A 14,349-nucleotide genomic window follows, 5' to 3' on the forward strand; every position below is an offset into this window, starting at 1 on the left:
GATCTCTGACGGTCGGTATCTTAATTATAATAAAAACAAAAAATGCACCTTGGTAATTATTAATTCAAACACCTTGAAATCTACAGGTCGAATAATTAAACTGACTCAGAATTTTCTTCCCGAAATAAATAATCAATATTCGCAAGAGAGAAAAATAAAAAAAAAAAATAGAATTTTCAAATTAAAAACTAAAAATATGGATGGAAGATTTTCGTTCAGGCTGGAACTCAAACCCATGACCACTCGCTTGGAAGCCCAACACTCTAGCCATAAGTCTATCAGAGCTCTGCCGATTGGAGTCATGAATATAATAAAAACAAAAAATGCACCTTGGTAATTATTGATTCAAACACTTTGAAATTTACCGGTCGAATAATTAAACTGACTAAGAATTTTCTTCCCTACATAAATAATAAATATTCGCAAAAGAGAAAAATTAAAAAAAAAAAGAATTTTCAAATTAGAAACTAAAAATATGTATTGAAAATTTTCGTCCCCGCTGGGACTCGAACCCAGGGCCACACGCTTGGAAGCCCAACGGGCTAGCAATTAGGCTATCGGATCTTTGTCTGTCGGAATATTACTGCCTGCCTGAGACTGCCTGACTGACAGATTGACTGACTGACTGACTGATACTGACTGACTGATAGGGACTGACTGACCCACTCACTGACTGACCGAGACTGACTGACTGACTGCCTGACTGCATAACTGACTGACTGAGTGACTGGCTGACTGACTGGACTGGACTGGACTGGACTGACTAACTGACTTACTGAATGACAAACTGACTGACTGGTTGACTGACTGACTGACTGACTGAATGAGACTGATTGATTGACTGACTGACTGACTGACTGCCTGACAGACTGAATGCCTGACTGACTGACTGACTGAGTGACTTACTGACTGACTGGACTGACTGGACTGGACTGACTGACCGACTGACTGAATGACTGACTGAGACTGACTGACGGACTGCCTGACTGACTGACGGACTGGACTGACTGACAGACTTCGCAAAAGAGAAAAATTAAAAAAAAAGAATTTTCCAATTAGAAAAGAAATATATACACTGAATATATTCGTTCCGGCTGGGACTCGAACCCAGGGCCACTCGTATAGAAGCCCAAAGCTCTCGCCAATAGGCTGTCGGATCTCTGACGGTCGGTATCTTAATTATAATAAAAACAAAAAATGCACCTTGGTAATTATTAATTCAAACACCTTGAAATCTACAGGTCGAATAATTAAACTGACTCAGAATTTTCTTCCCGACATAAATAATCAATATTCGCAAGAGAGAAAAATTTAAAAAAAAAAATAGAATTTTCAAATTAAAAACTAAAAATATGGAATGAAAATTTTCGTTCCGGCTGGGACTCGAACCCAGGGCCACACGCTTGGAAGCCCAACGGGCTAGCAATTAGGCTATCGGATCTCTGTCTGTCGGAATATTACTGCCTGCCTGAGACTGCATGACTGACAGATTGACTGACTGACTGACTGATACTAACTGACTGATAGGGACTGACTGACCCACTCACTGACTGACCGAGACTGACTGACTGACTGCCTGACTGCCTAACTGACTGAATGAGTGACTGGCTGACTGACTGGACTGGACTGGACTGGACTGACTAACTGACTTACTGAATGACAAACTGACTGACTGCTTGACTGACTGACTGACTGACTGAATGAGACTGATTGATTGACTGACTGACTGACTGACTGCCTGACAGACTGAATGCCTGACCGACTGACTGACTGAGTGACTTACTGACTGACTGGACTGACTGGACTGGACTGACTGACCGACTGACTGAATGACTGACTGACTGACTGAGACTGACTGACGGACTGCCTGACTGACTGACGGACTGGACTGACTGACAGACTTCGCAAAAGAGAAAAATTAAAAAAAAAGAATTTTCCAATTAGAAAAGAAATATATACACTGAATATATTCGTTCCGGCTGGGACTCGAACCCAGAGCCTCTCGTATAGAAGCCCAAAGTTCTCGCCAATAGGCTGTCGGATCTCTGACGGTCGGTATCTTAATTATAATAAAAAAAAATGCACCTTGGTAATTATTAATTCAAACACTTTGAAATCTACAGGTCGAATAATTAAACTGACTCAGAATTTTCTTCCCTACATAAATAATCAATATTCGCAAAAGAAAAAAATTCAAAAAAAAAAAGAATTTTCAAATTAGAAACTAAAAATATGGAATGAAAATTTTCGTTCCGGCTGGGACTCGAACCCAGGGCCACACGCTTGGAAGCCCAACGGGCTAGCAATTAGGCTATCGGAGCTCTGTCGGTCGGAGTCTTACTGCCTGACTGAGACTGCCTGACTGACAGATTGACTGACTGACTGACTGTTACTGACTGAATGACTGATACTGACTGACTGACTGATACTGACAGACTGACCGACTCACTGACTGACCGAGACTGACTGACTGACTGTCTGACTGCCTAACTGTCTGACTGAGTGACTGGCTGACTGACTGGACTGGACTGGATTGGACTGGATTGGACTGACTAACTGACTTAGTGACTGACTGAATGACAAACTGACTGACTGCTTGACTGACTGACTGACTGATTGCCTGACATACTGAAAGCCTGACTGACTGACTGACTGAGTGACTTACTGACTGACTGGACTGACTGACCGACTGACTGAATGACCGACTGACTGACTGAGACTGACTGACGGACTGCTTGACTGACTGACGGACTGCCTGACGGAATGGACTGGACTGACCGACGGACTGACTGACAGACTTCGCAAAAGAGAAAAATTAAAAAAAAAAAGAATAATCAAAGTAGAAAAAAAATTTGCATTGAAGTTTTTCGTTCCGGCTGGGACTCGAACCCAGGGCCACTCGTATAGAAGCCCAAAGCTCTCGGCAATAGGCTATCTGATCTCTGTCAGTCGGTATCTTAATTATAATAAAAATAAAAAATGCACCTTGGTAATTATTAATTCAAACCCTTTGAAATCTGCAGGTCGAATAATTAAACTGACTCAGAATTTTCTTCCCTACATAAATAATCAATATTCGCAAAAGAGAAAAATTTAAAAAAAAAAAGAATTTTCAAATTAGAAAAGAAATATATACATTGAATATATTCGTTCCGGCTGGGCTCGAACCCAGGGCCACTCGTAAAGAAGACCAAAGCTCTCGCCAATAGGCTGTCGGATATCTGACGGTCGGTATCTTAATTATAATTAAAACAAAAAATGCACCTTGGTAAATATTAATTCAAACACTTTGAAATATACAGGTCGAATAATTAAACTGACTAAGAATTTTCTTCACTACATAAATAATCAATATTCGCAAAAGAGAAAAATTTAAAAAAAAAAGAGTTTTCAAATTGGAAACTAAAAATACAGATTGAAAATTTTCGTTCCCGCTGGGACTCGAACCCAGGGCCACACGCTTGGAAGCCCAACGGGCTAGCACTTAGGCTATCGGAGCTCTGTCTGTCGGGGTCTTACTGCCTGACTGACAGATAGACTGACTGACTGATACTGACTGAATGACTGATACTGACTGACTGACTGATACTGACCGACTCACTGACTGACCGAGACTGACTGACTGACTGCCTGACTGCCTATCTGACCGACTGAGTGAATGGCTGACTGACTGGACTGGACTGGATTGGACTGGACTGACTAACTGACTTACTGACTGACTGAATGACAAACTGACTGACTGCTTGACTGACTGACTGACTGACTGAATGAGACTGATTGATTGACTGACTGACTGACTGACTACCTGACAGACTGAATGCCTGACTGACTGACTGACTGAATGACTTACTGACTAACTGGACTTACTGGACGTGACTGACTGACCGACTGACTGAATGACTGACTGACTGACTGAGACTGACTGACGGACTGCCTGACTGACTGACGGACTGGACTGGACTGACCGACGGACTGACTGACAGACTTCGCAAAAGAGAAAAATTTAAAAAAAAGAATTTTCCAATTAGAAAAGAAATATATACACTGAATATATTCGTTCCGGCTGGGACTCGAACCCAGAGCCTCTCGTATAGAAGCCCAAAGCTCTCGCCAATAGGCTGTCGGATCTCTGACGGACGGTATCTTAATTATAATAAAAACAAAAAATGCACCTTGGTAATTATTAATTCAAACACTTTGAAATCTACAGGTCGAATAATTAAACTGACTCAGAATTTTCTTCCCTACATAAATAATCAACATTCACAAAAGAGAAAAATAAAAAAAAAAAAAGAATTTTTAAATTAGAAAAGAAATATATACATTGAATATATTCGTGCCGCTGGGACTCGAACCCAGGGCCACACGCTTGGAAGCCCAACGGGCTAGTAATTAGGCTATCGGAGCTCTGTCTGTAAGAGTCTAACTGCCTGACTGACAGATTGACTGACTGACTGATACTGACTGAATGACTGATACTGACAGACTGACTGATACTGACCGACTGACCGACTCACTGACTGACCGAGACTGACTGACTGACTGCCTAACTGACTGACTGAGTGAATGGCTGACTGACTGGACTGGACTGGATTGGACTGGACTGACTAACTGACTTACTGACTGACTGAATGACAAACTGACTGACTGCTTGGCTGACTGACTGACTGACTGAATGAGACTGATTGATTGACTGACTGACTGACTGACTGCCTGACAGACTGAATGCCTGACTGACTGACTGACTGAGTGACCTACTGACTAACTGGACTTACTTTACGTGACTGACTGACCGACTGACTGAATGACTGACTGACTGACGGACTGCCTGACTGACTGACGGACTGGACTGGACTGACCGACGGACTGACTGACAGACTTCGCAAAAGAGAAAAATTAAAAAAAAATGAATAATCAAATTAGAAAAAAAAATTTGCATTGAAGTTTTTCGTTCCGGCTGGGACTCGAACCCAGGGCCACTCGTATAGAAGCCCAAAGCTCTCGCCAATAGGCTGTCGGATCTCTGACGGTCGGTATCTTAATTATAATAAAAACAAAAAATGCACCTTGGTAATTATTAATTCAAACACTTTGAAATCTACAGGTCGAATAATTAAACTGACTCAGAATTTTCTTTCCTACATAAATAATCAATATTCGCAAAAGAAAAAAATTCAAAAAAAAAAGAATTTTTAAATTAGAAACTAAAAATATGGAATGAAAATTTTCGTTCCGGCTGGGACTCGAACCCAGAGCCACACGCTTGGAAGCCCAACGGGCTAGCAATTAGGCTATCGGAGCTCTGTCGGTCGGAGTCTTACTGCCTGACTGAGACTGCCTGACTGACAGATTGTCTGACTGACTGACTGTTACTGACTGAATGACTGATACTGACTGACTGACTGATACTGACAGACTGACCGACTCACTGACTGACCGAGACTGACTGACTGACTGTCTGACTGCCTAACTGTCTGACTGAGTGACTGGCTGACTGACTGGACTGGACTGGATTGGACTGGATTGGACTGACTAACTGACTTAGTGACTGACTGAATGACAAACTGACTGACTGCTTGACTGACTGACTGACTGACTGCCTGACAGACTGAAAGCCTGACTGACTGACTGACTGAGTGACTTACTGACTGACTGGTTTGACTGACCGACTGACTGAATGACCGACTGACTGACTGAGACTGACTGACGGACTGCTTGACTGACTGACGGACTGCCTGACGGAATGGACTGGACTGACCGACGGACTAACTGACAGACTTCGCAAAAGAGAAAAATTAAAAAAAAAAGAATAATCAAAGTAGAAAAAAAATTTGCATTGAAGTTTTTCGTTCCGGCTGGGACTCGAACCCAGGGCCACTCGTATAGAAGCCCAAAGCTCTCGGCAATAGGCTATCGGATCTCTGTCAGTCGGTATCTTAATTATAATAAAAATAAAAAATGCACCTTGGTAATTATTAATTCAAACCCTTTGAAATCTGCAGGTCGAATAATTAAACTGACTCAGAATTTTCTTCCCTACATAAATAATCAATATTCGCAAAAGAGAAAAATTTTAAAAAAAAAGAATTTTCAAATTAGAAAAGAAATATATACATTGAATATATTCGTTCCGGCTGGGCTCGAACCCAGGGCCACTCGTATAGAAGACCAAAGCTCTCGCCAATAGGCTGTCGGATATCTGACGGTCGGTATCTTAATTATAATTAAAACAAAAAATGCACCTTGGTAAATATTAATTCAAACACTTTGAAATATACAGGTCGAATAATTAAACTGACTAAGAATTTTCTTCACTACATAAATAATCAATATTCGCAAAAGAGAAAAATTTAAAAAAAAAAAGAGTTTTCAAATTGGAAACTAAAAATACAGATTGAAAATTTTCGTTCCCGCTGGGACTCGAACCCAGGGCCACACGCTTGGAAGCCCAACGGGCTAGCACTTAGGCTATCGGAGCTCTGTCTGTCGGGGTCTTACTGCCTGACTGACAGATAGACTGACTGACTGATACTGACTGAATGACTGATACTGACTGACTGACTGATACTGACAGACTGACCGACTCACTGACTGACCGAGAGTGACTGACTGCCTGACTGCCTAACTGACTGACTGAGTGACTGGCTGACTGACTGGACTGGACTGGAGTGACTAACTGACTTACTGACTGACTGAATGACAAACTGACTGACTGCTTGACTGACTGACTGACTGACTGAATGAGACTGATTGATTGACTGACTGACTGACTGACTGCCTGACAGACTGAATGCCTGACTGACTGACTGACTGAGTGACTTACTGACTGACTGGACTGACTGGACTGGACTGACTGACCGACTGACTGAATGACTGACTGACTGACTGAGACTGACTGACGGACTGCCTGACTGACTGACGGACTGGACTGGACTGACCGACTGACTGACTGACAGACTTCGCAAAAGAGAAAAATTTAAAAAAAAGAATTTTTAAATTAGAAAAGAAATATATACACTGAATATATTCGTTCCGGCTGGGACTCGAACCCAAAACCTCTCGTATAGAAGCCAAAAGCTCTCGCCAATAGGCTGTCGGATCTCTGACGGTCGGTATCTTAATTATAATAAAAACAAAAAATGCACCTTGGTAATTATTAATTCAAACACTTTGAAATCTACAGGTCGAATAAATAAACTGACTCAGAATTTTCTTCCCTACATAAATAATCAATATTCGCAAAAGAGAAAAATTCAAAAAAAAAAGAATTTTCAAATTAGAAACTAAAAATATGGATTGTAAATTTCCGTTCCGGCTGGGACTCGAACCCAGGGCCACACTCTTGGAAGCCCAACGGGCTAGCAATTAGGCTATCGGAGCTCTGTCTGTCGGAGTCTTACTGCCTGACTGACAGATTGACTGACTGACTGATACTAACTGAATGACTGATACTGACTGACTGACTGATACTGACAGACTGACCGACTCACTGACTGACCGAGACTGACTGACTGACTGCCTGACTGCCTAACTGACAGACTGAGTGAATGGCTGACTGACTGGACTGGATTGGACTGGACTGGACTGGACTGACTAACTGACTTACTGAGTGACTGAATGACAAACTGACTGCCTGCTTGACTGACTGACTGACACTGATTGATTGACTGGCTGACTGACTGACTGCCTGACAGACTGAATGCCTGACTGACTGACTGACTGAGTGACTTACTGACTAACTGGACTTACTGGACGTGACTGACTGACCGATTGACTAAATGACTGACTGACTGACTGAGACTTACTGACGGACTGCCTGACTGACTGACGGACTGGACTGGACTGACTGACGGACTGACTGACAGACTTCGCAAAAGAGAAAAATTTTTAAAAAAATGAATAATCAAATTAGAAAAAAAAATATGCATTGATGTTTTTCGTTCCGGCTGGGACTCGAACCCAGGGCCACTCGTATAGAAGCCCAAAGCTCTCGCCAATAGGCTGTCGGATCTCTGACGGTCGGTATCTTAATTATAATAAAAACAAAAAATGCACCTTGGCAATTATTAATTCAAACACTTTGAAATCTACAGGTCGAATAATTAAACTGACTCAGAATTTTCTTCCCTACATAAATAATCAATATTCGCAAAAGAAAAAATTAAAAAAAATTTTTTTTCAAATTAGAAAAGAAATATATACATTGAATATAATCGTTCCGGCTGGGACTCGAACCCCCGGCCACTCGTATAGAAGCTCAAAGCTCTCGCCAATAGGATATCGGATTTCTGTCCGTCGGTATCATAATTATAATAAAAACAAAAAATGCACCTTGGTAATAATTAATTCAAACACTTTGAAATCTGGAGGTCGAATAATTAAACTGACTCAGAATTTTCTTCCCGACATAAATAATCAATATTCGCAAAAGAGAAAAATTTGAAAAAAGAATTTTCAAATTAGAAACTAAAAATATGGATGGAAGATTTTCGTTCAGGCTGGGACTCGAACCCATGGCCACACGCTTGGAAGCCCAACACTCTAGCCATTAGTCTATTAGAGCTTTGCGGATTGGAGTCATTAATATAATTAAACAAAAAATGCACCTTGGTAATTATTGATTCAAACACTTTGAAATTTACTGGTCGAATAATTAAACTGACTTAGAATTTTCTTCCCTACATAAATAATCAATATTCGCAAAAGAGAAAAAATTTTTAAAAAAAAAGAATTTTCAAATTAGAAAAGATACTTATACATTGAATATATTCGTTCCGGCTGGGACTCGAACCCAGGGCCACTCGTATAGAAGCCCAAAGCTCTCGCCAATAGGCTGTCGGATCTCTGACGGTCGGTATCTGCATTATAATTAAAACAAAAAATTCACCTTGGTAATTATTAATTCAAACACTTTGAAATCTACAGGTCGAATAATTAAACTGACTCAGAATTTTCTTCCCTACATAAATAATTAATATTCGCAAAAGAGAAAAATTTAAAAAAAAAAGAATTTTCAAATTAGGAACTAAAAATATGGATTGAAAATTTTCGTTCCCGCTGGGACTCGAACCCTGTTCCACACGCTTGGAAGCCCAGCGGGCTAGCAATTAGGCTATCGGATCTCTGTCTGTTGGAGTCTTACTGCCTGACTGAGACTGCCTGACTGACAGATTGACTGACTGACTGACAGATACTGACTGAATTACTGATACTGACTGAATTACTGATACTGACTGACTGACTGATACTGACAGACTGACTGACCGAGACTGACTGACTGACTGCCTGACTGCCTAACTGACTGACTGAGTGAATGGCTGACTGACTGGACTGGACTGGATTGGACTGGACTGAACTGACTAACTGACTTACTGACTGACTGAATGACAAACTGACTGACTGCTTGACTGACTGACTGAAGGAGACTGATTGATTGACTGACTGACTGACTGTCTGCCTGACAGACTGAATGCCTGACTGACTGACTGACTGAGTGACTTACTGACTGACTGGACTGGACTGACTGACCGACTGATTGAATGACTGACTGACTGACTGAGACTGACTGACGGACTGCCTGACTGACTGACAGACTGGACTGTACTGACCGACGGACTGACTGACAGACTTCGCAAAAGAGAAAAATTTAAAAAAAAAGAATAATCAAATTAGAAAAAAAATATGCATTGAAGTTTTTCGTTCCGGCTGGGACTCGAGCCCAGGGCCACTCGTATAGAAGCCCAAAGCTCTCGCCAATAGGCTGTCGGATCTCTGACGGTCGGTATCTTAATTATAATAAATACAAAAAATGCACCTTGGTAATTATTACTTCAAACACTTTGAAATCTACAGGTCGAATAATTAAACTGACTCAGAATTTTCTTCCCGACATAAATAATCAATGTTCGCAAAAGAGAAAAATTAAAAAAAAAAATTTTTCAAATTCGAAAGGAAATATATACACTGAATATACTCGTTCCGGCTGGGACTCGAACCCAGGGCCACTCGTTCAGAAGCTCAAAGCTCTCGCCAATAGGCTGTCGGATCTCTGACGGTCGGTATCTTAATTATAATAAAAACAAAAAAATGCACCTTGGTAATTATTATTTCAAACACTTTGAAATCTACAGGTCGAATAATTAAACTGACTCAGAATTTTCTTCCCTACATAAATAATCAATATTCGCAAAAGAGAAAAATTAAAAAAAAAAAGAAATTTTCAAATTAGAAACTAAAAATATGGATTGAAAATTTTCGTTCCGGCTGGGACTCGAACCCAGGGCCACACGCTAGGAAGCCCAACGGGCTAGCAATTAGGCTATCGGAGCTCTGTCGGTCAGAGTCTTACTGCCTGACTGAGACTGCCTGACTGACAGATTGACTGACTGACTGACTGATACTGACTGAATAACTGATACTGACTGACTGACTGATACTGACTGACTGACCGACTCACTGACTGACCGAGACTGACTGACTGACTGCCTGTCTGCCTAACTGACTGACTGAGTGACTTACTGACTGACTGGACTGACTGGACTGGACTGACTGACCGACTGACTGAATGACTGAGACTGACTGACGGACTGCCTGACTGACTGACGGACTGGACTGGACTGACCGACGGACTGACTGACAGACTTCGCAAAAGAGAAAAATTAAAAAAAAAGAATTTTCCAATTAGAAAAGAAATATATACACTGAATATATTCGTTTCGGCTGGGACTCGAACCCAGAGCCTCTCGTATAGAAGCCCAAAGCTCTCGCCAATAGGCTGTCGGATCTCTGACGGACGGTATCTTAATTATAATAAAAACAAAAAATGCACCTTGGTAATTATTAATTCAAACACTTTGAAATCTACAGGTCGAATAATTAAACTGACTCAGAATTTTCTTCCCTACATAAATAATCAATATTCACAAAAGAGAAAAATTAAAAAAAAAAAAAAAAAATTTTCAAATTAGAAAAGAAATATATACATTGAATATATTCGTGCCGCTGGGACTCGAATCCAGGGCCACACGCTTGGAAGCCCAACGGGCTAGCAATTAGTCTATCGGAGCTCTGTCTGTCGGAGTCTAACTGCCTGACTGACAGATTGACTGACTGACTGACTGACTGCCTGACAGACTGAATGCCTAACTGACTGACTGACTGAGTGACTTACTGACTAACTGGACTTACTTTACGTGACTGACTGACCGACTGACTGAATGACTGACTGACTGACGGACTGCCTGACTGACTGACGGACTGGACTGGACTGACCGACGGACTGACTGACAGACTTCGCAAAAGAGAAAAATTAAAAAAAAATGAATAATCAAATTAGAAAAAAAAATATGCATTGAAGTTTTTCGTTCCGGCTGGGACTCGAACCCAGGGCCACTCGTATAGAAGCCCAAAGCTCTCGCCAATAGTCTATCGGATCTCTGTCAGTCGGTATCTTAATTATAATGAAAATAAAAAATGCACCTTGGTAATTATTAATTCAAACACTTTGAAATCTGTAGGTCGAATAATTAAACTGACTCAGAATTTTCTTCCCTACATAAATAATCAATATTCGCAAGAGAGAAAAATTAAAAAAAAATAGAATTTTCAAATTAAAAACTAAAAATATGGATGGAAGATTTTCATTCAGGCTGGAACTCAAACCCATGACCACTCGCTTGGAAGCCCAACACTCTAGCCATAAGTCTATCAGAGCTCTGCTGATTGGAGTCATGAATATAATAAAAACAAAAAATGCACCTTGGTAATTATTGATTCAAACACTTTGAAATTTACCGGTCGAATAATTAAACTGACTCAGAATTTTCTTCCCTACATAAATAATAAATATTCGCAAAAGAGAAAAATTAAAAAAAAAAAAGAATTTTCAAATTAGAAACTAAAAATATGTATTGAAAATTTTCGTTCCCGCTGGGACTCGAACCCAGGGCCACACGCTTGGAAGCCCAACGGGCTAGCAATTAGGCTATCGGATCTCTGTCTGTCGGAATATTACTGCCTGCCTGAGACTGCCTGACTGACAGATTGACTGACTGACTGACTGATACTGACTGACTGATAGAGACTGACTGACCCACTCACTGACTGACCGAGACTGACTGACTGACTGTCTGACTGCCTAACTGTCTGACTGAGTGACTGGCTGACTGACTGGACTGGACTGGATTGGACTGGATTGGACTGACTAACTGACTTAGTGACTGACTGAATGACAAACTGACTGACTGCTTGACTGACTGACTGACTGACTGCCTGACAGACTGAAAGCCTGACTGACTGACTGACTGAGTGACTTACTGACTGACTGGTTTGACTGACCGACTGACTGAATGACCGACTGACTGACTGAGACTGACTGACGGACTGCTTGACTGACTGACGGACTGCCTGACGGAATGGACTGGACTGACCGACGGACTAACTGACAGACTTCGCAAAAGAGAAAAATTAAAAAAAAAAGAATAATCAAAGTAGAAAAAAAATTTGCATTGAAGTTTTTCGTTCCGGCTGGGACTCGAACCCAGGGCCACTCGTATAGAAGCCCAAAGCTCTCGGCAATAGGCTATCGGATCTCTGTCAGTCGGTATCTTAATTATAATAAAAATAAAAAATGCACCTTGGTAATTATTAATTCAAACCCTTTGAAATCTGCAGGTCGAATAATTAAACTGACTCAGAATTTTCTTCCCTACATAAATAATCAATATTCGCAAAAGAGAAAAATTTTAAAAAAAAAGAATTTTCAAATTAGAAAAGAAATATATACATTGAATATATTCGTTCCGGCTGGGCTCGAACCCAGGGCCACTCGTATAGAAGACCAAAGCTCTCGCCAATAGGCTGTCGGATATCTGACGGTCGGTATCTTAATTATAATTAAAACAAAAAATGCACCTTGGTAAATATTAATTCAAACACTTTGAAATATACAGGTCGAATAATTAAACTGACTAAGAATTTTCTTCACTACATAAATAATCAATATTCGCAAAAGAGAAAAATTTAAAAAAAAAAGAGTTTTCAAATTGGAAACTAAAAATACAGATTGAAAATTTTCGTTCCCGCTGGGACTCGAACCCAGGGCCACACGCTTGGAAGCCCAACGGGCTAGCACTTAGGCTATCGGAGCTCTGTCTGTCGGGGTCTTACTGCCTGACTGACAGATAGACTGACTGACTGATACTGACTGAATGACTGATACTGACTGACTGACTGATACTGACAGACTGACCGACTCACTGACTGACCGAGAGTGACTGACTGCCTGACTGCCTAACTGACTGACTGAGTGACTGGCTGACTGACTGGACTGGACTGGAGTGACTAACTGACTTACTGACTGACTGAATGACAAACTGACTGACTGCTTGACTGACTGACTGACTGACTGAATGAGACTGATTGATTGACTGACTGACTGACTGACTGCCTGACAGACTGACTGCCTGACAGACTGAATGCCTGACTGACTGACTGACTGAGTGACTTACTGACTGACTGGACTGACTGGACTGGACTGACTGACCGACTGACTGAATGACTGACTGACTGACTGAGACTGACTGACGGACTGCCTGACTGACTGACGGACTGGACTGGACTGACCGACTGACTGACTGACAGACTTCGCAAAAGAGAAAAATTTAAAAAAAAGAATTTTTAAATTAGAAAAGAAATATATACACTGAATATATTCGTTCCGGCTGGGACTCGAACCCAAAACCTCTCGTATAGAAGCCAAAAGCTCTCGCCAATAGGCTGTCGGATCTCTGACGGTCGGTATCTTAATTATAATAAAAACAAAAAATGCACCTTGGTAATTATTAATTCAAACACTTTGAAATCTACAGGTCGAATAAATAAACTGACTCAGAATTTTCTTCCCTACATAAATAATCAATATTCGCAAAAGAGAAAAATTCAAAAAAAAAAGAATTTTCAAATTAGAAACTAAAAATATGGATTGTAAATTTCCGTTCCGGCTGGGACTCGAACCCAGGGCCACACTCTTGGAAGCCCAACGGGCTAGCAATTAGGCTATCGGAGCTCTGTCTGTCGGAGTCTTACTGCCTGACTGACAGATTGACTGACTGACTGATACTAACTGAATGACTGATACTGACTGACTGACTGATACTGACAGACTGACCGACTCACTGACTGACCGAGACTGACTGACTGACTGCCTGACTGCCTAACTGACAGACTGAGTGAATGGCTGACTGACTGGACTGGATTGGACTGGACTGGACTGGACTGACTAACTGACTTACTGAGTGACTGAATGACAAACTGACTGCCTGCTTGACTGACTGACTGACACTGATTGAT

Source organism: Uloborus diversus, unplaced genomic scaffold (genome assembly GCF_026930045.1).
Source record: "Uloborus diversus isolate 005 unplaced genomic scaffold, Udiv.v.3.1 scaffold_188, whole genome shotgun sequence".
NCBI classification, from domain to species: domain Eukaryota; kingdom Metazoa; phylum Arthropoda; class Arachnida; order Araneae; family Uloboridae; genus Uloborus; species Uloborus diversus.